We start from the raw sequence: 24,936 nt of genomic DNA on the forward strand, positions 1-24,936 counted from the left end.
CTACAAATTCTAACTTGGGACAAGGGACTAACCTCCAAGTTAGATTCAACCTTTACAACCATCTTGTAAGAGCTACCTTATCACTTTACTGTGTCAAACATACCGTGGCGACCCCATTAGACTAAATACGTACCGAAAAGGACATGTGGTGGATCAGAGTACATACCTGGCTCCTCTACGCCCATTCCAATTGCCAGAATCTTGAACCTATCTTTCTACTGCGCCTATGGCTAGTGGGTGTGTTATGGGTGGGGTTGGGGGTTGAGGTTGTGCCACACAGGGACACATAATCTCGAAAAAAGTCCACAACGAGTCAACAAGGCTCACCTCAGCATCATACATGACATGTCCTGATATTTCAGGATGCTTTTACCAGATAAAAGAACCGATAAGAGGGTTGATCATTTGTTGCACTCATCACCGACTGCAAGCTGTACGACAACGGTTAAGAGCTTTTCTTTAAAAAATAAAAAAATAAAAAACGCTCAGGGTGAATCACCGGATTTCAATGTAATCTATCAGTCTCTGGCCATTGTTTATTCGGAGAGGAGAAAAATGAAGTACACATTACCCCATAGAGAGCACTGTTCCAAAATTACAAGGTGATAGATGGAGTGAGGACGACTTGTCTCAGAAGTTTACAACTACTCGCACGTGTGCACTGGCCGAACATCACTCGTGTCAGGCATGCCCTCCCCAACTCACAAACCTGCTGCTACATAACGTTTTACCATGTGTTTAACACGTTAACTAATAATAAAATACCACAGTCACTAACGGAAACTGACAGCAATTAACATAATATAGAACAACTTCAACCTGGGAGGTGATGTAGTATAGTAAACATGTTATGTGATTTTAGTATAATGTGAACTGTGTGCTGTCCAACTACAGCGGTGCCTGAAATTAAAATGCCACTCGCGGACTTCACAACTTTTGCACCTCATTGAGGTGTCAAATTTGTGCACCACCCTCAACTCCGCTTGTTTTCGAACATTCCTGCAAAAAGAGTTCTTGGCAATAGAATTTTGCTAGCAACAACTTTTTTGAAAAGAGACTTATGTCACTAAATTCAGGCTTTTGCATGATGCACTTTTTCAAAGCCTTTTTTTTTTTTTTTTAGAAAATGCCCCCAAAAAACCTTTGCCAACTTCTTGAAAGTTTGTCTTAACATCGAGCTACAACAATTAGTACTCTCTAAAACCCATGTAAAGGGGCATATACTTGATCTACTCTTTGCAGATGCCGGTAGTACCTCAATTCTTGATGTCGTGCCGCAGTGTTGGACGGACCATGCTCTTGTCCAGTTCTCCCTTTCGTGCACTAGCAGCCCCCTGAAGAAAGGGTGTGCGGCGGCCACGAGGTCAGGGAGACTGTGGTCCAGACTCCTCAGACAAGCCACTCTGCCTTCTTTGTTGCCGGATGGCTTTGTGCTGGGAGGGAGCGTGGACGAGAGCTATGAGACTCTCTGTCAGAAAATCTCCACTGCTCTGGACTCTGTGGCCCCGGTGAGGAGAATCAAAGATAGGACCAACCTTGCCATGCCATGGTACTCGGAAGATCTCCGGCAGCTCAAGCTACAATGCAAACGGGCCGAGCGAACCTGGAGGAAACAGTACCTGGAATCGCATAGGGTCCTCTTCAGGCAAGCACTGGCATACTACAAGACCCAGATCAAGGTGGCCAAAGCCAGATTTTTAGAAGACTCTTTGCTGGCAGCGGTTAACAAATCCAAGGCCCTATTAAAGATCGTTAAGGACCTGGCCCACCCCAGCTGTACCAAAAATGCCATCCCGGCCTCACAAGCTCTTTGTGATCAGTTAGCATTAGCCTTTGAGGACAAAATTACTAACATCTTAAATAACCCCCCCCCCAATCTGGCAGCACTATATACTATTCCATCTTGCCAGAAAACGGGAAGGAGCGCATTAAACCTGTGGAGCTAAGCACGTTCCCTTTACCATCTTTTGAGGACTTCTGTTCCATGGCTGATGGGGTGTCCACCCAGATTCTGGAAACTCTGTCGTGAAGAGCTGTTTCCACCATTGTTCCTCACCTGCTGTCAGTCCCTCACCTCGGCACGGGTGCCAGACTGCTGGAAGCTGGCGGTGGTTTCCCCATTGCTTAAAAAGGAAAACCTGGATCCCACATGCCCAGCTAACTTTAGGCCCATCTCCCTCCTGCCATTTCCCATCAAGATCTTAGAGAAACTGGCCACAAAACATCTATCCAACTTTCTTGAGAAAAACGATTGTTTGGACGTGGCTCAGTTTGGGTTTCGACCGGCACACGGGACAGAGTCAGCCTTGGTGACTGTCCTTGATGATCTTCGGACGCGGGCCGACATGGGTCAGGCAACCTTTCTAGTGCTGCTTGACATGTCGGCCGCGTTCGACACGGTCAACCATGCTACTCTGATCAGGAGATTGTCGGAGGTGGGGGTGTCAGGTTTGGCCCTTGAATGGTTGGTGTCTTATCTCGGGCAAAGACATCAGGTAGTTGCACTACCGCCCTACCAATCTAACATCAAGAGGGTGGGACAGGGAGTTCCCCAGGGCTCGGCCATCAGCCCTATCCTCTTTAACCTGTACCTCCGTCCCCTGATCACACTGGTCAGGTCGTTTGGCATTACAGTTATCAATTACGCTGACGACACCCAGCTTATCTTCTCGTTTGAGGGTAAGGGTGGGGTGTCACAGGAGGTGTTCCACCAATGCATGAGGGCCACGGCAGAATGGCTAGGGAAAAATTCCCTTCAATATAACAGCTCGAAAACAGAAGTATTACACTGCTCCTTGGACCGGATCCCCAGACTCCTTCCACAGGGTTTTTGGCCTCCTGACTTCCTGGGCGCTAATCTGCCTGCTGACTCAGTTCGGAATCTAGGGGTCATGTTTAGTTCCGATTTGCAACTGGACATCTCAGTAAATAAGACAGTGGCTACATGCATGGCTCTACTCGGATCCCTGAGAAAGATTCTACCTCTGCTCCCGGCATCGGTAAGACCAGAAGTAGTGCGGAGCATAATCCTTAGTCGTCTTGACTATTGCAACGCACTGCTTCTGGGGGCTCCATCTACCGTGCTTGGGAAACTCCAGCGGATTCAGAATTGTGCCGCTAAATTGGCACTTTCGCGACGCCGCTCGGACTCTTCCACTAAGGCGCTCAGGGCTCTTCACTGGCTCCCAATTCATCAACGGGTGAATTTTAAGGCTTTGTGTATTGTTTTTAAGGCTCTGCACAGTCAAGGCCCGGTCCCTTTACAGGATCTTTTCTCCTGGTACACTCCCGTAAGAACACTCCGATCAGCATCGGCACATTTGGTGGTGATACCCAGGTTTCAGAGGACTCGGATGGGCGGTCGCTCCTTCAGAACTGCCGCGGCACGACTGTGGTACTCCTTACCGCTGAGTCTTAGGAGCCTGGAAGTACTCTCCATCTTTAAAAAGGAGTTAAAGACCTATCTGTTCCCCAGCACAATGTAGTAAGATCAGAAGCTGGTAAAATCTCGCTCTGTGTCAGTAATAGTCTTTAGCGCCAGGATGCCCGGTGGGTGACAGTGATAGCGCTTTATAAGAACGCCTATACATACATACATACAAATGTGAAACTGGCAGGAAAAACTTTCATAAACAGGCATCGTCTAACATTGAAAACTTTGGCCGCCCCTAACGTGTGAGTCCATTCGGATTACTTTTTCATATTTAACTACATTTTGTTGGGCTACTGATTTTTGAGAACCCTGGACTGATAGACACGGCCCATACTCTGGCTTCAATATTCCAGCACTTTAGGTATGTAGCCATACTGTGGATGATTATACCTCAGGTCAGACATACTCCATGCACTTGCTACATGATGATCTTTTCGCCTTAGGTTTTACTTTGAATCAGTGACCTTCTCAGACCCTCCAGGATATCGCGATTTCGCGATTTGCAAAAAAATCGCGAAATCGGCCGAACGCTGCAAATCCCGCGATATTTGCCCAAACGCCCGCGAAATCCGCCGTTTTGCCAGCCATTAGTACTTCAGAGATGAGATCTAAATATATGAAAGTCCCCGAACGCTTTGAGACGGCGCTTCGGAAAGGCTGTAATGTGCCCTTCCTTTCCGAGTTTGCGCTACATAAATCTGCGAAAAAATAAATAAAATAGGAGGGGACGAGTGCTGTGGTAGGTCGACAAGACTGCTCACTGTTGCTCCGAAGGCAGGTAGGCTATACTGCCTGGTATTGCCCTTACCCATAATGCAACCCGGCTTTGCTTCTAGCAGAAACACCAGCTGCACCTCTCCCCCTGGTTCAGGTCTGACGCCATAGGTAAAGTTTTAATGCTGCGCCTCGGCCTGGAAATCGAGGTCACGTTCCTCACTGGCCGCAATATTGTTCATGTGACAGAATGTTGTTTCTTCCTTAAATAGAGTGATGCGAGTCAAACAAAGCCCTGGCTGACACGTCCTTCCCCAGGAACGGAAATAGTGTTTCTTCCTCTCCAATGTCACCACCTGTAAATAATACTCCCTTTTAGCGGGGACATGCTGGCTTCAGTGCGACGCTCGCTTGTGAATGGCTGCATCAGGACAAGTCGTTCGCTCTCCCAGCAGTGATGGGGTTAAGAGAGGGTCATCTTGCGGGATACATTCTGCCATCCCATGTGATACAACATAGCTCACTGATCATTTACGTAGGAGACTCGTATTCCATGCGGCTGACTCAGCCTTTCATCCTTCTTGAGCCAGTACCATAGATAAGGTTAATAATAGCGGCTGCTATAGACAAGCGTTGCAATGCCCCGAAGATTTTACATGAACTTTTTGTAGAGTTCCGCATTTAAGTGCTTGAGGAGAACTACTGAGACAGAGCGCTATCGCCAAGGTGTGGAAAAGGAAAGGGTTTAACTAAGATTAGGATGACGAACGGCGGCTATGAGGCCGGCTGGATAGCTGCACACCTATCAGAGAGAAGGAGGGAGGGAGTGAGAGAGGGAGGGAGAGGGACATAGAGAGGGAGGGACATAGAGAAGGAGGGACATCGAGAGAGAGGGAGGGACACCGAGAGAGAGGGAGGGACACCGAGAGAAAGGGACAAAGAGGGCGAGACAGAGGGAGGGAGACGGAGGGGGTGGGAGAGGGAGGGAGAGGGATACAGAGGGAGGGAGAGGGGGACAGAGAGAGGGACAGACACGGAGGGACGGAGAGAGGGACAGACTGAAGGACGGAGAGAGGGACAGAGACTGAGGGACAGAGAGCGAGAGGGACGGCGTGAGAGGGACGGCGTGAGAGATGGTGAGAGAGAGGGACGGAGTGAGACGGTGAGAGAGGGACGGCGTGAGAGATGGTGAGAGAGAGGGACGGAGTGAGACGGTGAGAGAGGGACGGCGTGAGAGATGGTGAGAGAGAGAGGGACGGCGTGAGAGATGGTGAGAGAGAGGGGGACAGCGTGAGAGACGGTGAGAGAGGGACGGCGTGAGAGATGGTGAGAGAGAGAGGGACGGCGAGAGAGATGGTGAGAGAGAGGGACGGCGTGAGAGATGGTGAGAGAGAGAGGGACGGCGTGAGAGATGGTGAGAGAGAGAGGGACGGCGTGAGAGATGGTGAGAGAGAGAGGGACGGCGTGAGAGATGGTGAGAGAGAGGGACGGCGTGAGAGATGGTGAGAGAGAGAGGGACGGCGTGAGAGATGGTGAGAGAGAGAGGGACGGCGTGAGAGATGGTGAGAGAGAGGGACGGAGTGAGACGGTGAGAGAGGGACGGCGTGAGAGATGGTGAGAGAGAGAGGGACGGCGTGAGAGATGGTGAGAGAGAGGGACGGAGTGAGAGATGGTGAGAGAGAGGGACGGCGTGAGAGATGGTGAGAGAGAGAGGGACGGCGTGAGAGATGGTGAGAGAGAGAGGGACGGCGTGAGAGATGGTGAGAGAGAGGGACGGAGTGAGACGGTGAGAGAGGGACGGCGTGAGAGATGGTGAGAGAGAGAGGGACGGCGTGAGAGATGGTGAGAGAGAGGGACGGCGTGAGAGATGGTGAGAGAGAAGGACGGCGTGAGAGATGGTGAGAGAGAGAGGGACAGCGTGAGAGACGGTGAGAGAGGGATGGCGAGAGAGGGACGGCGTGAGAGATGGTGAGAGAGAGAGGGACGGCGAGAGAGATGGTGAGAGAGAGGGACGGCGTGAGAGATGGTGAGAGAGAGGGGGACGGCGTGAGAGATGATGAGAGAGAGAGGGACGGCGTGAGAGATGGTGAGAGAGAGGGACGGAGTGAGACGGTGAGAGAGGGACGGCGTGAGAGATGGTGAGAGAGAGAGGGACGGCGTGAGAGATGGTGAGAGAGAGGGACGGAGTGAGAGATGGTGAGAGAGAGGGACGGCGTGAGAGATGGTGAGAGAGAGAGGGACGGCGTGAGAGATGGTGAGAGAGAGAGGGACGGCGTGAGAGATGGTGAGAGAGAGGGACGGAGTGAGACGGTGAGAGAGGGACGGCGTGAGAGATGGTGAGAGAGAGAGGGACGGCGTGAGAGATGGTGAGAGAGAGGGACGGCGTGAGAGATGGTGAGAGAGAAGGACGGCGTGAGAGATGGTGAGAGAGAGAGGGACAGCGTGAGAGACGGTGAGAGAGGGATGGCGAGAGAGGGACGGCGTGAGAGATGGTGAGAGAGAGAGGGACGGCGAGAGAGATGGTGAGAGAGAGGGACGGCGTGAGAGATGGTGAGAGAGAGGGACGGCGTGAGATGATGAGAGAGAGAGGGACGGCGTGAGAGATGGTGAGAGAGAGAGGGACAGCGTGAGAGACGGTGAGAGAGGGACGGCGAGAGAGAGAGGGACGGCGTGATTTTTTTGCTCTCCTTGTGTTTTCTGTGTGGATGTTCACAATGTGCTTACTTTTTTGAGTACATCTGTATGTTTCAATGACTAGAACGTAAGCTACTTGGAATATCTGAAATCCGGGGGTTCCCTAGTAAGGATATAAAATGGGCTAATACATGACCCCATGAAGTCTTGTTGCATAAAAGAGTTTGAAGGCGCTGCCAGCCTCCGGGGACAGGAGATGTAAATGCGTATGGTAAGCACATCTCCTGTCCGTACGCGTGCACATCTCCTGTACGCTCGTGCCTTTACGCTCGTGCCTTCTCTTGTCTCCCTTCGGGACAGAAAGCAGCAGCAATAGAGTCTCATAGCTTCATGTTGCTAAATAACTCAAAAACAAAGATATCTGTGTTTGTTGTAGGAAAAATGGCCCAAAAAAATGCCGCAAAATTGCCGCTAAATTTCCATATTTGTGCCGCTAAATTTCCTTTTTTGTGCCGCTAAATTTGCTAATCCATGCCGCTATATCCTGGGGGGTCTGCCTTCTACACTGCGCCCAAGAGAGTTTGAGGACTCCTTATCTACGTGCCATCCATTATTCGTGTCTGATAATGTGGCTTACGGTGTTAAATTTCTACTCTAAGTCCTACAGTGTATTTACTCACAGGTATTCTATGACAGTCTATAAGGAGAAGGATGATGCACCAGAATGAAGTCAATGAGCTTCCAATATATTCGAAAAGTATATCCTTTATTATTTTTTCATTTTAAAATTGAGACATCAGCCAACGCGTTTCGTTCCGATTGGAACTTCGTCATGGAGTAATTCATAAGAAAGATGTGAAAGTACCACAGGGTTTCAAGATGATACAATCGGTCCTCAGTATTCACTGGGAGGTTGATTACTGAATACAATCATTTCAAAATCCAATAGCCAAAATCACAGCCAACAATCTCCGTAATCACCTCCGTAATTACCAGGAGGCTAGATCCCAACAGCACAAGTCAAACGGGATAATAAACGGTCCAGAGGCCAAAATAGCGGCCAGCAATCCTTGATCAATATCGACGGTCTCTTTTGTGGTCCCGCATCCGGACCAGTCTGTTTTTTTCCATGTTCTAACACTGGTTTCTTACCTTTTTGACTACTGGGACACATTCTGATTCTAAACTTAGACACACTTTGCTTGGTGAGACAGCATGATTATTGGACACATTCTGCTTCTATCTCTAGACACACATCAAGTGGTGAGTTAGCATGATTCCCTCTTGATTCTCTAGGCTCCGTTATTGTCCTTATCTTGTAATAGTATTTAGTGTACTTATTTTACATTTTTCCCCTGTTCTTCATACAACTGGTTGTGAACTTGTGTTGAGCACCCTGCGCAGTCTTATAACAAATGAGAATGCATCCCCTGCAGATGGCTTTCTGCCACTGAACATGTTGCATACAGACAGCGCATCGGTGAAGGATACGTTCATCTTCCAGTCACTTCCGAAACGCGTGTCGGAGCATTTCTGTTTAATAATGCACTAATGTTGAACTTGAACATTTGATCAATTCATACACAAATATAGAATGAATTATTCTTGTTTGTTACTTTTGTGAATGCCTTTTTTTGCTTTGTATGTTTATCGGTCTGAAAATATTGTGGTATATGTTCCTGCTTTTTATGTATAATGAATATTAATATATAAAAGAAAAAAAGATGTATTAAATTTTTTTTTGTACTTTTGATAAATAAACTTTAAAAACCATTGGTCGGAAACAGAACAGTTTATATATCATGGACGGACTGCAATTGACTAAATGATATTGTTTTGGAGAAGGCTTGCTGTTGTTTACTTTGTTATTTCCCTGCTTCCTTCTCCAAACCCACCCAGAATTATTAGGGACCCTCTTTGTTTTTCATTAAGATGAACCACAATTTCAGCACAATAGCATACAGGGCGTGTAGCATCCTAACAGTAAACAGTACATTTGTAAGCATGATTTTCGACTTTGCTGTAGCACTTGCCATCAGTTGGTTTCCATTGTTAATGGGAGTCCAGCTTCCCTCTCTGACTCCCCCAGTGCATAAAAGTTTAGCCAGCCTCAACACACCTTATGGAATTTACAGGGACAACCCCTGCTTTTGTAGGCAACTTTCTCTGCGGCCATGTACATGTCCCTTACACGCCTCGATTCCTGTAGTGTATGGGACTAATGTGCCCCCCACAGCCTAGCCACGTCCCTCTTGCCCTCTACCAAACTCGGGTTACTGAATATAGGCTCGGCCCATGGGGCATCCAAATTGCTAGGGATACCCAGGAGTACATATTGCGGATCAAGAGGGACAGTGACGTCAAGAATCATACTGATTTCCCTCGTTATCTTAGCCCAGTAGGTTTGTATTCGCGAACAACTCCACATTGTGTTCAGGAAGGTACCGCTTTCCCCATTGCACCGTGCAGAGACTGGGGAAGCCTCCCTACCCATCACAAACCGCTTCTGTCGATCGTAATACACCGTGTGTAGATTCTTAAACTGAATTTCCCTCAGTTTGGATTTTATCGCCACTTCTTTGGGGTGCATCAATGTCGCCTCCCAATCTATATTCTTATTGTTTAGGGTCCTATATGTGAGTGAAATCGACCCCATACCCAGTTCATCCATAAGCAACCGTCCCTCAAGGGGAGCATACTCCGGGATCTTCATCTCTCCCAGTTGGTCTGCCTGGCAGGCGTGTCGTAGCTGGGCATATTTGAGGAATTGTGTGGGCTTCAATGGGTATTCTCTCTGAAGGGAAGAGAGGCCCACAAGATCTCCATTCTCCAGCAGGTCTCCCACTATGGAGCTACTGATAGTGTCCCACGGCCCAAAACCCAGCCAGTTCCTCAGTTCACGAAGCCACCCTCCCACACTCAGGGGCATCACTTTGGTATTTTTACGAGTTTGGCCTTTGCACCTAGTGCCCTTTTCTCATGCCGCTAGCGTCACCTGGTTCGCCGGCAGCAGCTGGTGGGCCCCGATCCCACCATAAAGATAGTGCAGATGCGAACTGACTTGTTGCCGCTACCTTTCCAGCCTAAATGTGGAGTTGTCCCGAAGGGCAAAAATCCAGTTGGTAATGTTTATCAGGTGCACGCCCAGTAGAATGCCTCAATATCTGTGAGTGCTATACCATCATTGTATGGGTTGAGTTGCAGTGTCTTCAGAGCTATTCTGGGATGCCCTTTGTTCCAGAGTAGGGACCTCACCATCAACTTTAATGAACATGTCTTGTGGAATAAGGTAGTACGTGTTCTAGAGCATAAAGCAACTTAGGAAGCGTAATCATTTTTAAAATGGCTTCCTACCCCAGAAATGTGAGGGGCAGCCCACTCCACCTATCAGCATCCTAGGATGCTTGTTTTCCAATCCAGGGAAACCCTCGTCTGGAAGTTCAGGCTGGACTGATTTGCACATGGCAGGTTTAAACTGGAATGGAATTGTTCAACATTCTGTCCATCAATTGTTCTTTTTGGATTTGTCACCCCGAGTGGGGCGGGTTTGCCCCGACGTGGGTCCCATGCTCTCCATGCCACTAGAGTCAAGCTAGCCTGGCTGATGAAATGTGAAACCCCGAAACTGGTTCTAGGATGCTTGTTTTCCAGTACAGGGAGAACCTGGCCTGGCAGTTCGGTCTGGATTGTTCCCAAGGGGCCAGAGTCAAAACTGATTTGCATATGGCTGGGTTTAACCTGGAATGGCAAGTGGGGCAGACAAACGATGGATTTAGGCCCAGATCTCTGTACTGGGGTAAATGTTTGACATTGTTCAACATTCTGTCCATCAATTGTCCTTTTTGCATTTGCAATCTATGTGGTGCATATACACTGAGCAAGGGCATGGCTGTCTGTCCCCGCTGCCCCTGTACCCCCATTTATCTGGCAGTGGGGTCTATTTGCGTTTTCGTCGCTTGGTACGGGGGGACTCTTCTTTATAAGGATAACAACTCCCCTCGACTCAGACGTAAAGTCGACAAGAGCCAGTATGATGAATATCCCTCTACCCAGGAAACAGCAGTGTGTCCCCCTGAGGGGTGTCTCCTGGAAGAGGACTACATCTGGCTGCAGTCATTGTATGTATTGAGCAACAAGGTCCAGTTTGACTCTATTACCCAGGCAGTTTACATTCCACATAAAAACAGTGAGTCCTGAATCATCTAAGAGGCTTGGACATGTCATATATCCAGTGTGGTGTGATATCTGACCGGATGTCCACTGTTAACATAGTACTGTTTTCAATTGTCTAGGAACCTAATGAACTGATAAGAACCTACCCCTCTATCCCTACCCCCAACCCTGTCACCAAGAGCAATAAACCACACTACTGAACTTAATCACTTGTGCAAGGAGTATGAGAGGTCTGTAGCCCACCACCCGGTAAATGTAACCCACAAAAACAACTTGCATCAATCTAGACCTTGGCCCTTCTAGGACAGTGATCTTGAAGTGGGAAATGGAAGTTTGCACTCAGTTCCACCCATAAAGGGCTGGGGGATGGGGACTGTGTCACCTGCTCAGACTTGTCGTACCTGCTCTATGATGAAGCAGGATGAGAACATGTCTGAAGGGACGGTCGTCATCAGCCAGTTGCCCAGGAAGGCCTTCATGTCTGTGCCCTCAATCCGCGCCTGGAATCCCATAAAACACAGGTTGTTGCACAGTGCACGATTTTCAGCATCCTTCAGTCTCCAGACAGCATCCCTAGTGGCAGAGGGGACCCCGGCCATGTCTTTATGAAGCCCCACATCCTCTAGCTCGGAGATCCTAAACTCGGTGCCCCTCTGCCACGTTTCCTAGGTCCTCCCGCAGAAATGACACCTCCGAGCGCACCTCACAGATCCTTCCCTCTAGGGACTCTCTAGAGGACTAGATAGCTGAAAGCAGGGCAGTGTTGACCAGCATAGCTGGCGTTTCAGTGTCAGTCTCAGTCAGTGGAGTGACCGTCTTGGTGCAGCGGTCCGTATTCCCCTGTCAGGCAGTTTAGAGTCTTTGTCTTTGGCCATTTACCAATACCCGGCCCTCCAGCACCAAGATGAAAGGACAGCAGTGGACCTCTTCCCGGGTAGATAAGCAAGAGCTTGGGAGTGGAAACGTCCAGCAATCACCTGCACTCCCAGTCGCCTGGGTTACACATACTTCAAGCCTGCTCTCTCCTGTCTCTGTCCAGGCCCAAACGTAAACTGTAGCCTGCCAGCCCACACCATCCACACCTTCTCAGGTAATTCGCCACCCAGAGTGGATGACCACACCACCTTATCAGGGGAAGGGGAGGAGGGACACCAGGAATCCACACCCCTCTTGGCTCTCGCCGAAGGGTCTCCCCGTTCACCGGCCCTCCTCCTTGTTTCACACCCGAGGGGAAGAGCTCCAGTTCTGGCGGCCGCCATCTTGTGCGGGGACGCAGGTGCAGCAACAGGAAAGTGGGCCACCAGACACCATCCCCGACTCCGGGTGGGGGCCTGACGGGCCACCACTCACCCTGCTCCGCTCCCCTTCCATCTCCTCAGGAGAGACTCCACTCTCACCGGCACCTTCCCGCATCCGCATGTGAAGATGCAGGGCCCGCAGTCGTGCAGGTATCGTCTGAGCAGGGCTGGCAGGACCGGACTGGCCATAGCGGGCTCCAAGCGTTTCCCCGGTGGGCCGCCAGGGTGGGGGACGGTTTTGGGCCACTGGGGGTGCTGTTTTTGTTACCGGGGGTCAGCAATATCTGCCCTGTAACAAAATCAGCCGAAACCAACCCTAGCAAACAGCTAAGCCACACCCCCCGTCTCCCCCTAGAGGGCTGGCCGAGCTGTTTGGCAGGGCTGGTTGCAGTTCCCAGTAAGGCTTTGGGGGCTGGGAGGGAAAAAGAGACGGGCCAACCAAGACTCAACGCCGGCTCCCCACCACCAGTCAGCCACAGCTGGGACACTCGCTCGGAAGGAGCTCAACTACTCCATGAGCTCCGCGTCTTGGAGGGAGAATCTGCACACACCTCCCAAACTATCAGGGATGCAGGTTCCTCTTGTCTTGCAGTGCCAGTGTACTGCACTGGTCCATCGCCCTATAGCAGGAGCATCGATGGATTATGGCCGGATTTTAGTTGGACTCCACAGGAATTGATGTTACTCAGCCATCTTGCTAGCCACACACCCCACATTTGAGAATGTTAATTGTTCACTCTGATCTTTGATAAAGATAAAACGGAATACTCAAATTCACTGGAACTTGCTACGAGAAAGGGGGCAAATTAGAGGAAGGCTAAGATAGTCCAAATTAAAAAGTCACAAAAACAGAGGGACGCTGCAGCACTGGATCCATCAAGTCAAAACTGAAGACCATGCGTGGCTGGTGTATCAACAGCAGATAGGGATAGGCAGACTGGAGAGGGCCTTGGTGTTAAGTCTCAAATTATGTTCCTATGGATTACACACTCGATGTAGCAATAGAAAATCCCTCCTTCAAATAGTAATTATTTTGCTGTGTACAATTACTTTTATCTACTCTACTTTGACACAGAACCGCAAAACTTTACACACAAAGGCACGACCATACCCTGGTTAAACGACGTGATAAAGGTTTCTAGAGTTTGTATTGACAATTTGTCAAATGTGATTGAACATCAAACAAGATGTCGCCTGCGTTTGTTATTGCAGGAAGAACGAGTCGAAGCCTTTTTCATTTTGCAGAAATGGAGATTACATTCTCCGGAGGGCGGAGGCTCACCTGACCAGTCTTTATCCCACAGCAGCGCTGATTATTCTCTCCGAAGGTTTACGAGGACAATTTCCTGTTGTGGAAGCAGCACCGATAGAGGCACTTCCTGTTCTTTCATATTGTTTGCCTTATCAACAGGCTTTTTATTAAATGTCCCGCAGCTTGGCAATGGGCTCCAAGGCCAGGTTGAGCACATCCATGCTGTTCTTCCCAGAAGGTGTGCAAAAATGAGCTCAACACCGTGCTGAACAGAACAACATTTTGTTTATGCCCGCGTAATGTCCAGCATTTGGGGTTATGTCTGTTAGTACGAACTGCCCGAGATTCCCGCCCCATCGTGTAACAGATGTAATTCTGTTGAAACGCTCGAAAACGACGCGAACGGAATATGAGCGTCTTGTTTGAGTCACAAGCAGTGCCCTTTTTCCCAGTGTGAAATGCGTCCTCCTGTTCAAAATAAGACACAGGAAGCATTTGGCAATACAGACATTGCAAATCTAGACTGACATTTCACATAATTTCATTTCATTTTTCGGGTACTTCGCTTAATTTCCACAAAGGAAATTAAGAGAATTTAGCCTAAACTGATTTTTGATACCTTTTACTGAAGTAATGGAGAATTGTATGCCGAGGAGATGCAATGTAAAACTGTCAGATTTTCAAATAAATGTTTTTCTGAAACTTTAAACCTTATACACTGTCACATCTCAAAAAGAGGTATCAAAACATGCAGTGTTAGGCAGGGCCGGTCCTAGGCCTTCTGAGGCCCCGGGCGAAAGGGAAGATGCGAGGCCCCCCTAATTGCATATTGCGTCACAAGAAGTGACATCACAGAAAGCGACATCGTAGTACTATTGATCTTATTTGGCATCACGGAAGCTAACTAATGTGGATATCAGTAACATTGACAAAAAGTGGCATCGTCATTTACATTGCCATTAGCTTAATATCTGTAGTCACTCTGCAGTCCCTAGCACTCCATAGCACTCCCTAGTCACTCTGCACTCCCTAGTCACTCTGCACTCCCTAGCCCTCCCTTGCACTCTGCACTCCCTTGCACTCTGCACTCCCTAGCACTCCCTAGTCCCTCTGCACTCCCTAGCACTCCCTAGCCACTCTGCACTCCCTAGTCACTCTGCAGTCACTCTGCCCTCCCTAGCACTCCCTAGTCACTCTGCACTCCCTAGCACTCCCTAGTCACTCTGCACTCCCTAGTACTCCCTAGTCACTCTGCACTCCCTAGACACTCTGCACTCCCTAGCACTCCCTAGCTCCCCCTAGCACTCTGCAGTCACTCTGCACTCCCTAGCACTCCCTAGTCACTCTGTACTCCCTAGTTATCCTGTGAGTTTCAGCCCTTCCAATGAACAATGGGCCAGGAAAGGCAGGGCGAGGGTAAAAAAACAGAGCTTGCTATGACAAACACTTGGCAGAGGTGAATGTGTTCCAGAGGCATGCTCGGTACCTTTCTCCAATCTACACAAAGTATCTTACAGTCTCCTACTTCCACAAAACCAGTCCTTACCACTCCTTTTTTAGTTATATAGCATAGCCATGCTAGCTTTACCTTTAAGAGGTCAACATCAATAGTTATGGCACTTGTCACTATTGGGGCTTTTTTTTGCTCAATCTTGTGATGTATTGTAAGAACTGCCTGATTTGCAATAAGCAGCTATTCCTGATCCACATTTTAGGGCGATTCCTCTCTGGTTGTGAAAGACTTATTGTGAGATTACAAGGAGCATAGAAGGACTTGCAGCCCACCCATTTATTTCCATTGGCCAGCTTTACTGTCACTCTTGTTTACCTGCTTCCGTTTGAATGGCTTGCCTTGCCCATCTTATGTCTATCACTCCCCTGGAACATATGCAATTTACTTTTACCCTTCCACTTCTACTTTTAAGGAATTTCTTTCTTCTTTTTTCTCAAGCCCTCCAAAAGAATGCATGTGTTTTCAAGCTGTCTCCCTAGTGTGCTTCTCTTCCCCTGTCATGCTCGATGTTGCTCTTTCAATCCCAATTGCTTCTCTCCCTCATCCTTTTGTGATGCACTCACAATTGTGCTCTTCTCCTCCCTTGTTGCTTTTCAGCCGTGTGCTTCTCTCCCCATCTCGCTGTTCCTCTCTCTCTCTCTCGCATGTTTGCTTTCCTCCTTCCATTACCCATGCCCTCCCTGTTCCAACTCGGATTGCAAAATAAAAGTATTAAAAAAATGTTCCTGAGTCATTTTGTAGGTGTGCAAAAGCATGGTGCACCTACATTCAAAATGACGGAGCCGTCATAGGAATTTTATTATTAATATTCTTTAGCTATGCTGCACTGTAGAGCCGGGTTAAAAGCCATTGGCAATAACAAATAAGTCACAAAATGCAAGACCTGTTGGCTTTGCCATTAAATCGGTAATACCGAGCACAAATCTGGAGTGGATGGGATACTTAACGCATTGACTAGGGAAACTTGAGGGCTTTGCGGAAAACCGTGGGACAGCGAGCAGATGCGAGCAGGAGTGTGTATGAACTTTGGGAGGGGGGAGTGGCAACTATTCAGAGACCATCTCCACATTCTGAAGTGAAGCCCTCACAAATAAAGTAACATTTTTTTTCAAATTCATGGGGTAGAAAGAGGTTTAAGTCTCGCCCTATGAAACGTAAGCGCTTTGCCCGACCCGTATGGACTCCTTAAACCAGACATTTCTCTATAAATTAAAGCTTTTTGCTTGCCAGAATTTGTTGGCACACATACAAAAACAAAACACACGTTTCAGAATGCAAACGTTGATATCTACAACATAAACGTTTTTATGGTGGGGCTACTGGGTAAACAGGGTGCCACCTTCTTGACTTGTTAAATATGTCAGGCATTTATTCCACATGCGCGGAAACAAACTGCAAGATGAGACCTTTCTTCCTGTTGTACAAAAGGAAATTACAGCCATGCCTGCTGTCAAGGATAACAAATGACTTAACGCCAGTTGATCTGGCTGCTCCCTCCTCCCTTCACCCACCTCCTCTTACCTGTGTCCGGCTGGTGCTGCCAAGAAACAAAGGGGCCTCCGTTGCCTGGAAACAAAATGCAGAAACAGAGCCTAGAATGGCCGGTACTTATCCGAGGCGCTGCCCCACCCCTGACATTGTGAGCCAACATAATTGCTGGCCCAGCTGTTATGCCGCCCCCAATCCGTTTGCACCTTCCCCCACCTGCAATGTGATGTGATCAGGTGAGGCAGGGGGCCCTGTAGTGAGCTGTGAATGTGTGCCTTTCACGGGGGCGCGATCAGGCGAGGCAGGGGGCCCTGTAGTGAGCTGTGAATGTGTGCCTTTCACGGGGGCGCGATCAGGCGAGGCAGGGGGCCCTGTAGTGAGCTGTGAATGTGTGCCTTTCACGGGGGCGCGATCAGGCGAGGCAGGGGGCCCTGTAGTGAGCTGTGAATGTGTGTCTTTCACGGGGGCGCGATCAGGTGAGGCAGGGGGCCCTGTAGCTGTGAACGTGTGACCTTTCACGGGGGCGCGAGGCCCCCTGAGCGCGAGGCCCTGGGCGGCTGCCCACACTGCCCATGCCTAGCGCCGGCCCTGGTGTTAGGGATGTGAGGGTGGTGCGGCCAAGAATCGAAAGGGATGAAAAAAGCACAAGATTCCCTGGCTTCTACCAGGACTCCGCAGGATCCACCCAGATGCGAAGGTAAGTCCTCAAGGCCCTAGGCAACAAGGATCTTCGGCTTCTGAGAAGAAGGCCAATGGAATCTAGAAAGGATCGAGGTGATAAGTGTGGGCTCACATAGCTGTCTTCCACTGAGGCGGGATGTGTGATCTGTCACTGATCAACGCATGTGCCAACTGTAGGTAATCGTGGTGCATAGTCTTAGGCAGCAACCTCAAAACACGTGCTCAAATATAGGCCTGTACACAATTAGGGTTTGTCCTCGGAACCAGGCTGGACCTATAAATACTAGTAATACACAATTGCCGGGTCTCAGTTTTATGCTGTATTTTTTAATTATCAGCAAAGTATGAGCCTGTATTTACTTCCAAAGCTCATGTGTTATTTCACAACATTTATATCATATAAGTCATTACTTCATTCCTTACATGAGGTTCAAACACGATCAAAACTTATATAAACATTTTTAGACATTAAATCATGTTATGCACAAGACATATACAACATATAAATGCACGATTTCATGGTTAAATTAAAAGTGACATTTTTCAGAGGTACACCAGAATCAATTAAGCTTCAGTCCTGTCTGTGTTATTTCTGAATGTCTTTTTAGGAGGACTGATTATCACCATGGGGCAATTTTCAACTGATGTGTCCAACTCGGACACCCTGTTTTTATTTTCTACCCTTGGTGACGGAGCGATTGATGTGCTCAGGAAAAGCCGACGCGTTTCCAAACCCGGTCCAATCTTTCGGGTTTTTCCTCAGGGCGAACCTGGGTACCTAACAGGTTAAAAATACATTATTAGTGCCTTCTCCTTATTCAATTGGGGGTTGTTGTACTCTAGTTTTATGTGCGTCTGGAATTTACCTTCTCATTCCAGCGCCGCACGTTAGAACTCTGAAATTGTTTTCATTTCACTACCTGTGTGGTGTGAAAGAAGGGAATCAGTTTGTGTCTAAAACACTTTAACTGGGGCATTTCTTAGAACATGACGCGCCTACACAGGACTTACTTGTAAGTGATGAATGCGGTGGGCTCGTACAGGTGACGAATCCCACGTTGCAGCCGTCTAGCGAATTCACCCCTATGTTCGTTTAAAAAATAACAGAATAGCTTGTGTCAGTTCTAATCGGAACCTGTTTGGGTGAAAGAGCAATCTAACTACATGAATGTTTAGACAATGGTTTCTGTGGAGCGGGTTCTTACTTGTGTCTGCCGCAGTTGTGTTGCTGCCTGGGAACGATTCCTCATTTTGTAAATTGGTTGGCCATCTTCACTGTTGTTTTGCTAAAAAGGTTAGAAGGCTTCATTAATCTTGCGCGTTTAAGGCTAAGTTGCACTCGGGGCACTGCATTTTAAGTCGATTGCTCACCTTGTTTCTTTCAATGTGACGCTCGTTCAAACGCTTCTGCTAGTAAGCGTTCGGCTGTGGCGGTGCTGTATGTGAATAGACACCACGCCTTCATAGTCATGTGATTCCTATCGCAGGTGGTTATGGAACATGTAGTTTTTGGTGAGTTAAAGGGGGCGATCGCTGTTTTATTAGGAGTATGTTTAAATGTGGTTCTTGTGTGATTTACTTGCGCCTGTGCGCATTTCATTACGTGCCAGTGTTTCTCTCAGAGGGGTCAGTAGATGTTCCTTTGAAGTTCGGAAAGTTCGTTCATCCCATCGATCACGCAATTGAACTTTAATATCAGATATGCTTCCCTTTGCATTAATAAACTTTCCACATCTCCTCCTCGTGTGGGGATTTTAATGCCGGACAATACAGTCCATTTAAAATCCTTTTCACTGTGTCCACATTGCTGAAAATGTTGTACCATCGGGGCTGTTAGTATGTTTTGCTTAATTCTTGAACGATGCTGTGCTACCCTTTGATTTATTTGTTGGGTCGTCTTGCCTATATACAGTTTTGAGCAAGGGCAGATAATGGCATAGACTAAATTGCGACTTTTGCAATTGGGGAATTCTTTGTGTATCCATTTGATGTTATTGTGTTCGAATTCTGTTCCTTCTACCGTGTTGGGACAGGACACACAAGTTCCGCATTTGTGGTGCCCTTCTACAGGCTTCAATTTCCATAACGAGCGTAGGTCAGTTTTGACCTGACTCACCCCCAAATCCGCCCGGACAATCTACTGTCCTATGCTCTTGTTTTTCTTAAGAGCAAAGAGTGGTTTGTCTAAAGGCATTTCAGACCCCGCAATCAAGTGCCAATTATTTAGAATAATGGATTTGAACTTATTTGTATGTGGACCATATGTTGACACACATACTAACTTGTCAGTGGGATATTTTTGTTTTCTTATCAACAATTCCTCTCTGGGTGTGTGCCAAGCACGTTTAGTCAAATGTTTTAACAATTTGCCCGGATAACCTCTTGTTCTTAATTGGTTGCTCATTATTTCAGCATGTGCTATAAAGTCATCTTTTCTTGCACAATTCCTCCGAATCCTAAGCATTTGACTATAGGGGAGATTAGCTCTTAGGTTTTGAGGATGATAGCTGGTGTAGTGGAGAGTTGTATTTTTATCAGTTTCCTTGCGATGTAATGTTGTGAATAATTTTTGGTCTTGTGGGAAGACTTCCACATCCAAAAATGTGAGACAAGTTTTACTAGATGTCACGGTGAACTTAATGTCTGGGTGTCTCAAGTTTAGCCATTCGTGGAATTGAGTCAATGTTTCTTTTGAGCCCCCCATTGGCACCAGATATCGTCGATGTAACGATACCACGAGACAATTTTGTCAAAGAATGGGTTGTTATGGTACACGAAACGCTCCTCGTACAGGGCCATGAAAAGGACCGCCATCTCCGGGGCATGAGGACACCCCATGGCGGTCCCCTTCACCTGCACGTAGAACGTGTCCATGAACCTGAAGTAGTTCCTTTTTAAAGCTATTCTAGCAAGGTCTATGATGAATTCTGTGGGCACTCTTTGTGGTTTTGGACGAGTTTCTAGGAAGAACTCCATTGCTTCGAGTCCCTCCTCTTGAGGAATTTGTGTATAGAGGGAGATGACATCAAAGGTCACCATCAAATCTCGGCTCTCATCAAACGTTGCTTCCTGTATCTTATTAATAAAGTCCATGGTGTCACGAAGGTATGATTTTACCTCGCCTATTAACGGTTTCAAGAACACATCAACGTATTTGGCTAGTGGCTCCAATATCGAATCACATCCGGAGACGATTGGCCTCCCGGGTGGTTCGGTTAAGTTTTTATGTAATTTAGGTAAAAAATATATTACCGGAGTACGTGGTTTCTTTTTCATTAAGTACTCGAATTCTTTGGGGCCTAAAATGCCTTTGTCAAATCCCTCTGTTAGTTTGATTTGTATTTCATTTTGTATTTGTGTTGTTGGATCCTCTTTTAATACTCTATACCAATCCACTTGATCGATGTGTTTGTGTGCTTCTGCCACATATTTGTCTTTGGCCCAGACCACCAAGGCCCCACCCTTGTCCGCAGGTTTAACTACTATGGTTTCGTCATTTCTGAGGTCCCGTATGGCTGCTTGATGTTCTTTTGTCAAGTTGCTTTTAAAAAACATCTTTTGTTTGCTCAACTGCGTGATGGATGAAAGAACGGCTTGCTCAAATGCTATGATTTCCTTGGGAACAGTTTGGGGAGGAGGTGTGAATTTGGACTTATTAGATAGGCCAGATGGTTCCTGAGGTCGTGTATCTTCTCTGTTTGCGAAGTACGCTTTTAATCGTAATTTTCTGCAAAATTCCAGCGCCTCTATTTTAAGTTTGGTCAAATCAGTGTTGACTACGGGTACAAATTTCAACCCCAACTCTAAAACTTCAGTCTCATGGACTGTTAATTGTTTGTCAGACAAGTTGACTATTGACGTTTGTTAGATTTTGTAATGGTTTCTGCGGGTTCTCATTTCCCATGCTGTCGGCTGTTTGAATTTGACCCGGTTTCTTGCTTCTCCTTTCTCTAAAAAAGAGTTGTTGCGTTTGGCAGTATGAAGTAATGACTTATATGATTTAAATGTTGTGAAATAACACATGAGCTTTGGAAGTAAATACAGGCTCATACTTTGCTGATAATTAAAAAATACAGCCTAAAACTGAGACCAGGCAATTGTGTATTGCAAATATAGGCCTGGGCGGAGTTCCTCGTAGTGACCAAAAAACACGGCAGCGCTAAGCGGAGTTCCAAGTGACAGAGTGCGTTATGTTATGCCGTTCGCGCTGATTTTCAGCACTGGGTGTTTGTCCTGCTCTGTAAAATCAGTGCGAACGGCACAATGTGCAGCGCAAGAGAGTGCTTCTTCTCCCTGCCGCTTGAGTAGATGTACCACTCGAGCGGCATCTTCCTCAACATAAATGGAAGGTTTCTCAAAACAAGCAGTACCAACCGGCGCGCGCCCGCAGAAATCTCGCCGAGAGGTGGTCCGGAGTAAGATTTCCCTCGATCGCCAGCTTAATATTGATGAGCGCGAGTGAGGAAAATACTTTGCTAAATGGAGCGGAGTTTTTCGGAACTACGTGTGCTACGAGGAGTGGGAAAAACTCTGCAAACTCCATGAGCGGACCTGAATTTCAAACCCAAGCCTACGCAACTAGCCTCTGTCTGGATTCTTAGGAAACTTCGCTGCCTTTACTAGGAATCGCAAATGTATTTATACTTTTGTGGTGATACCTCTAGCATACATTCCAATGTTTCTGATTTAGGCAGGATGTTTTTACATTCTTTTGCTTAAAACCTCCTCCACTGTTATGCAAGTCCATGGGGAAAGCAAATACACTGGTAATTTTCTAAATGTCCCTTTTAACTGTTTGCAAATGTTGGCATGCATGCAGTGAAGTACAAGAATGGCTCATCGGAAAGCTTCGAGTGGATTGATGAGTAGGCGGCTTAATGCAAAAAGCTAGTTTGAACGTTCACTCAGCTGGTTATCCTCCCTGCCCATAAGCTTCACATCAATGGATTCAAGAGACTAACACCAGCCCTAGAGTAGCTTCTGCACACTCCGTTCCATTGAAGGGGACAGGCATGAACTTTAGTCGTTAACAGCGTTTCATTGTCGCATACAGCAAAAGCAAGGCTTAATGATGTGTTTCATTCCCCCTCAAGATTACAAGATAGAATACAAAACTCCGTCACTACACACAAAGCTGCACACATATGCTACACAGTTCGATCCCAATCTGCTGACAACACACATCTTACAGCATCTCAACTCTCACAAGCACTACTATCTGCACACAACGGACAGAACATAACACTCACGTATTACAAAGCAGGTTAATTTTCAATCTCCCTGTTCGTCAGCATGTGAAGCCTCTGTTGAAACAACTTCACTTGTTCCCGGTGGTTCAACGCAGCGCCTTTAAACTTGTATGTACAACACACAAGGCGCTTTCAAAAAAAGGTCCAAAGTTCATTGTCAAAAAAATACAGAAGTATATTCCTTCTCGTACCCTTCGATCATCGAGCGACAACCCTTTGTTCATCCCTAGGTTCAAGCGCATCAAACACGGGGGACTTAGGTTCTCTACGTTAGCTCCCCAACTTTGGAACTCCATCCCCCCCATCTATACACACTACTGACGCTCATCTTCAGTTCAGAAAACAACTGAAAACCTGTTTTTTTTCAAAAGCTTACAACGAATAGCCCACTGACTTAGCTCAGATCTGCCATGTCCTGATGCGCCAAGAAACCAATCCGGTGAACGTTGCGCTATATAAGCAATTTAACGTTTAACATAACGTAACAGGTATGCAACATTAATGGATATCAAAGAGCTCCTAACAACACTGCCTAGCAAGACATAACACACATTACTTTCCAACACACATTTAGACTCTGCCAGTACAGCCAACACCCCAACTATGTAATTACTCCTCACACATAATAACTTTCAAGGCTGGGGCAACCAAGGAAATATGGAGGCACTTTAGTGCAACTCTCTCTCATCACCAAACATTAATTCTTGAACAATGAAATGGCACACTAGCCTTACTGATCACACCCTAAAGAAAACCGAATCAGGCTATGGATTGCCAAGGAAACTACTGGTAAGTCAAACCATGGGCCCCAGAAGGGTTCTGTGAGGCCATGCCAATGAAAGATTGAATGCTACACAAGTTCTAATTAATAACAACACTAAGATAAGTTATCTTGAGCAAGCTGCAATACTTAGCAGTTCTCTTCCCCGACCCATTCAGTTCTCTTCCCCGACCCATTCAAGTATAATGGTCACTGAAGCTTCTCTAGCCTCATAAGTGCTGCGCACGACCAACGGCATCACTACCTCCGTAGTGCTGCCGTCGGCCGTTGAACGTTCCAACTGCACCTGCGCAATGGAACGTCCAGCACTGGAGCTGGACGTTCACATCGCAGCTAAGGTGCTAGACAGCACGGCACAACATTTATAGTGTTCAACGATGCACTGGAAACTAGATGTTTACAGTATCAAGGCATCAGAAGAGAAACTGGGCTGATACCCGCTCTCCAGTGCTTCTCTGGCAGTACAGAACTCACTTTATGCCAACTGAATCGCATCACCGTGCCTCACACCGTCTGGCCGTGGCGCCAGATCTAGTCTCCGTCTCTGGTACTACCCTCCTAAATGTTACTTCTTTTGATTTTATTATTTGATTACCTGTTAAAAAATGCAGACGGCCAGTTTAGTGAGGGTTTGTTTTTTGATGAGGAGGATGATGATGGAAATTGGTAGTGACACAAATTGGTGGTGATAGAAGATGATGAAGGTGATGAGGATAGATTATGACATGATTCCCTCTGCCTTAACATCAGCTACTGTTATTCCCGTATTGAAAAAAATCGTTTGATGATTCACTTCTCTATATCACCCTATTTCTCAGGTGCTCTGGCCGTCCAAACTTCTGAAAAACACCTACACTGACAGCTTTTTCTTTTTCTATTTTTACCAATTACTGAGCCAGCTCCTCATTCAGGCAACTCAATAGAGAAATCCAAGCTCGCGGTGTCTAATTTTAGTATTCATTTTTGTCATCACCAGCTATGCTCTAGAGACTGATAAATGTCCAGCTCTCAGCTGCCTTTGATAGATTTGATCATCATCACCCTGCTCTCTTTTTTAGGTGATTGGGCATTCCGGTTCTGTCCTTTCCTGGTTGCCCTCTTATTTATCTTGCCATTCTTTGTAGGTCAAAGCCTACCAGCCGGGTGTGCTCACATATCTCGGGGACATCAAGAAATATTCCCTGGGAATGCATTCCACCCATTGCTTAGCATTGGCTTTGTGGTTTCTAACTCACATGTTGTTGCTTTGCATCTGTTGGCTCTATTCATTTTCGGCTGTCCAGCTTGACTTCGTCCCTTCCCTTGCCCAAACCGTATTCCTCCACCAGTACTTGAGTTCTGTAAACAGGCCTTAAGATCTTGTTCTTATCTTGTCACATTTTGTGTGCATTCAAAGACAGCGATCAAATGTCAGGCTCTGTCTTCCAAGGAGCTTGGTGTTTGCTGTTCTTTCTCCGACTTCAAAATGGGAGGATGTATGTGACAACGAGGCTGGCTACTGAGGAAGTGCTTGAGAAAGGCTGTATCATGTTCTTTTTTTTCTAGCACTCAAAAAAATGTAAATGTCTGTAAATGATCTGTGCAGATATTTGAGAATATATCCGAATTAAAAAAGCACAAATGAAGAAAATGTTTTGGTAATTTTGAAGTGTGGTAGAAACAACTATATTAATAAGGTCAAAACAAAGCAATACAGTAGGTGATGGCATTTATACTTTTA

The 24,936-nt window shown here is 47.1% G+C and overlaps 1 protein-coding gene and 1 long non-coding RNA gene across 3 annotated transcripts in view; both read right to left on the reverse strand.

Annotated features, from left to right (window-relative positions):
• The window catches only part of NSRP1 (nuclear speckle splicing regulatory protein 1), a 363,819-nt gene that overhangs the window by 104,091 nt on the left and 234,792 nt on the right, over positions 1–24,936 (reverse strand). The window lies entirely within an intron of this gene.
• LOC144824541 (uncharacterized) lies at positions 18,050–18,622 on the reverse strand. The gene is made up of 4 exons (XR_013609005.1): positions 18,558–18,622; positions 18,392–18,472; positions 18,198–18,269; positions 18,050–18,106 (listed from the first exon to the last, which is right to left on the reverse strand). It is a non-coding gene; the product is annotated as an uncharacterized LOC144824541 (long non-coding RNA).

The sequence above is a fragment of the Lissotriton helveticus genome, chromosome 3_1 (genome assembly GCF_964261635.1).
Source record: "Lissotriton helveticus chromosome 3_1, aLisHel1.1, whole genome shotgun sequence".
Lineage (NCBI taxonomy): Eukaryota > Metazoa > Chordata > Amphibia > Caudata > Salamandridae > Lissotriton > Lissotriton helveticus.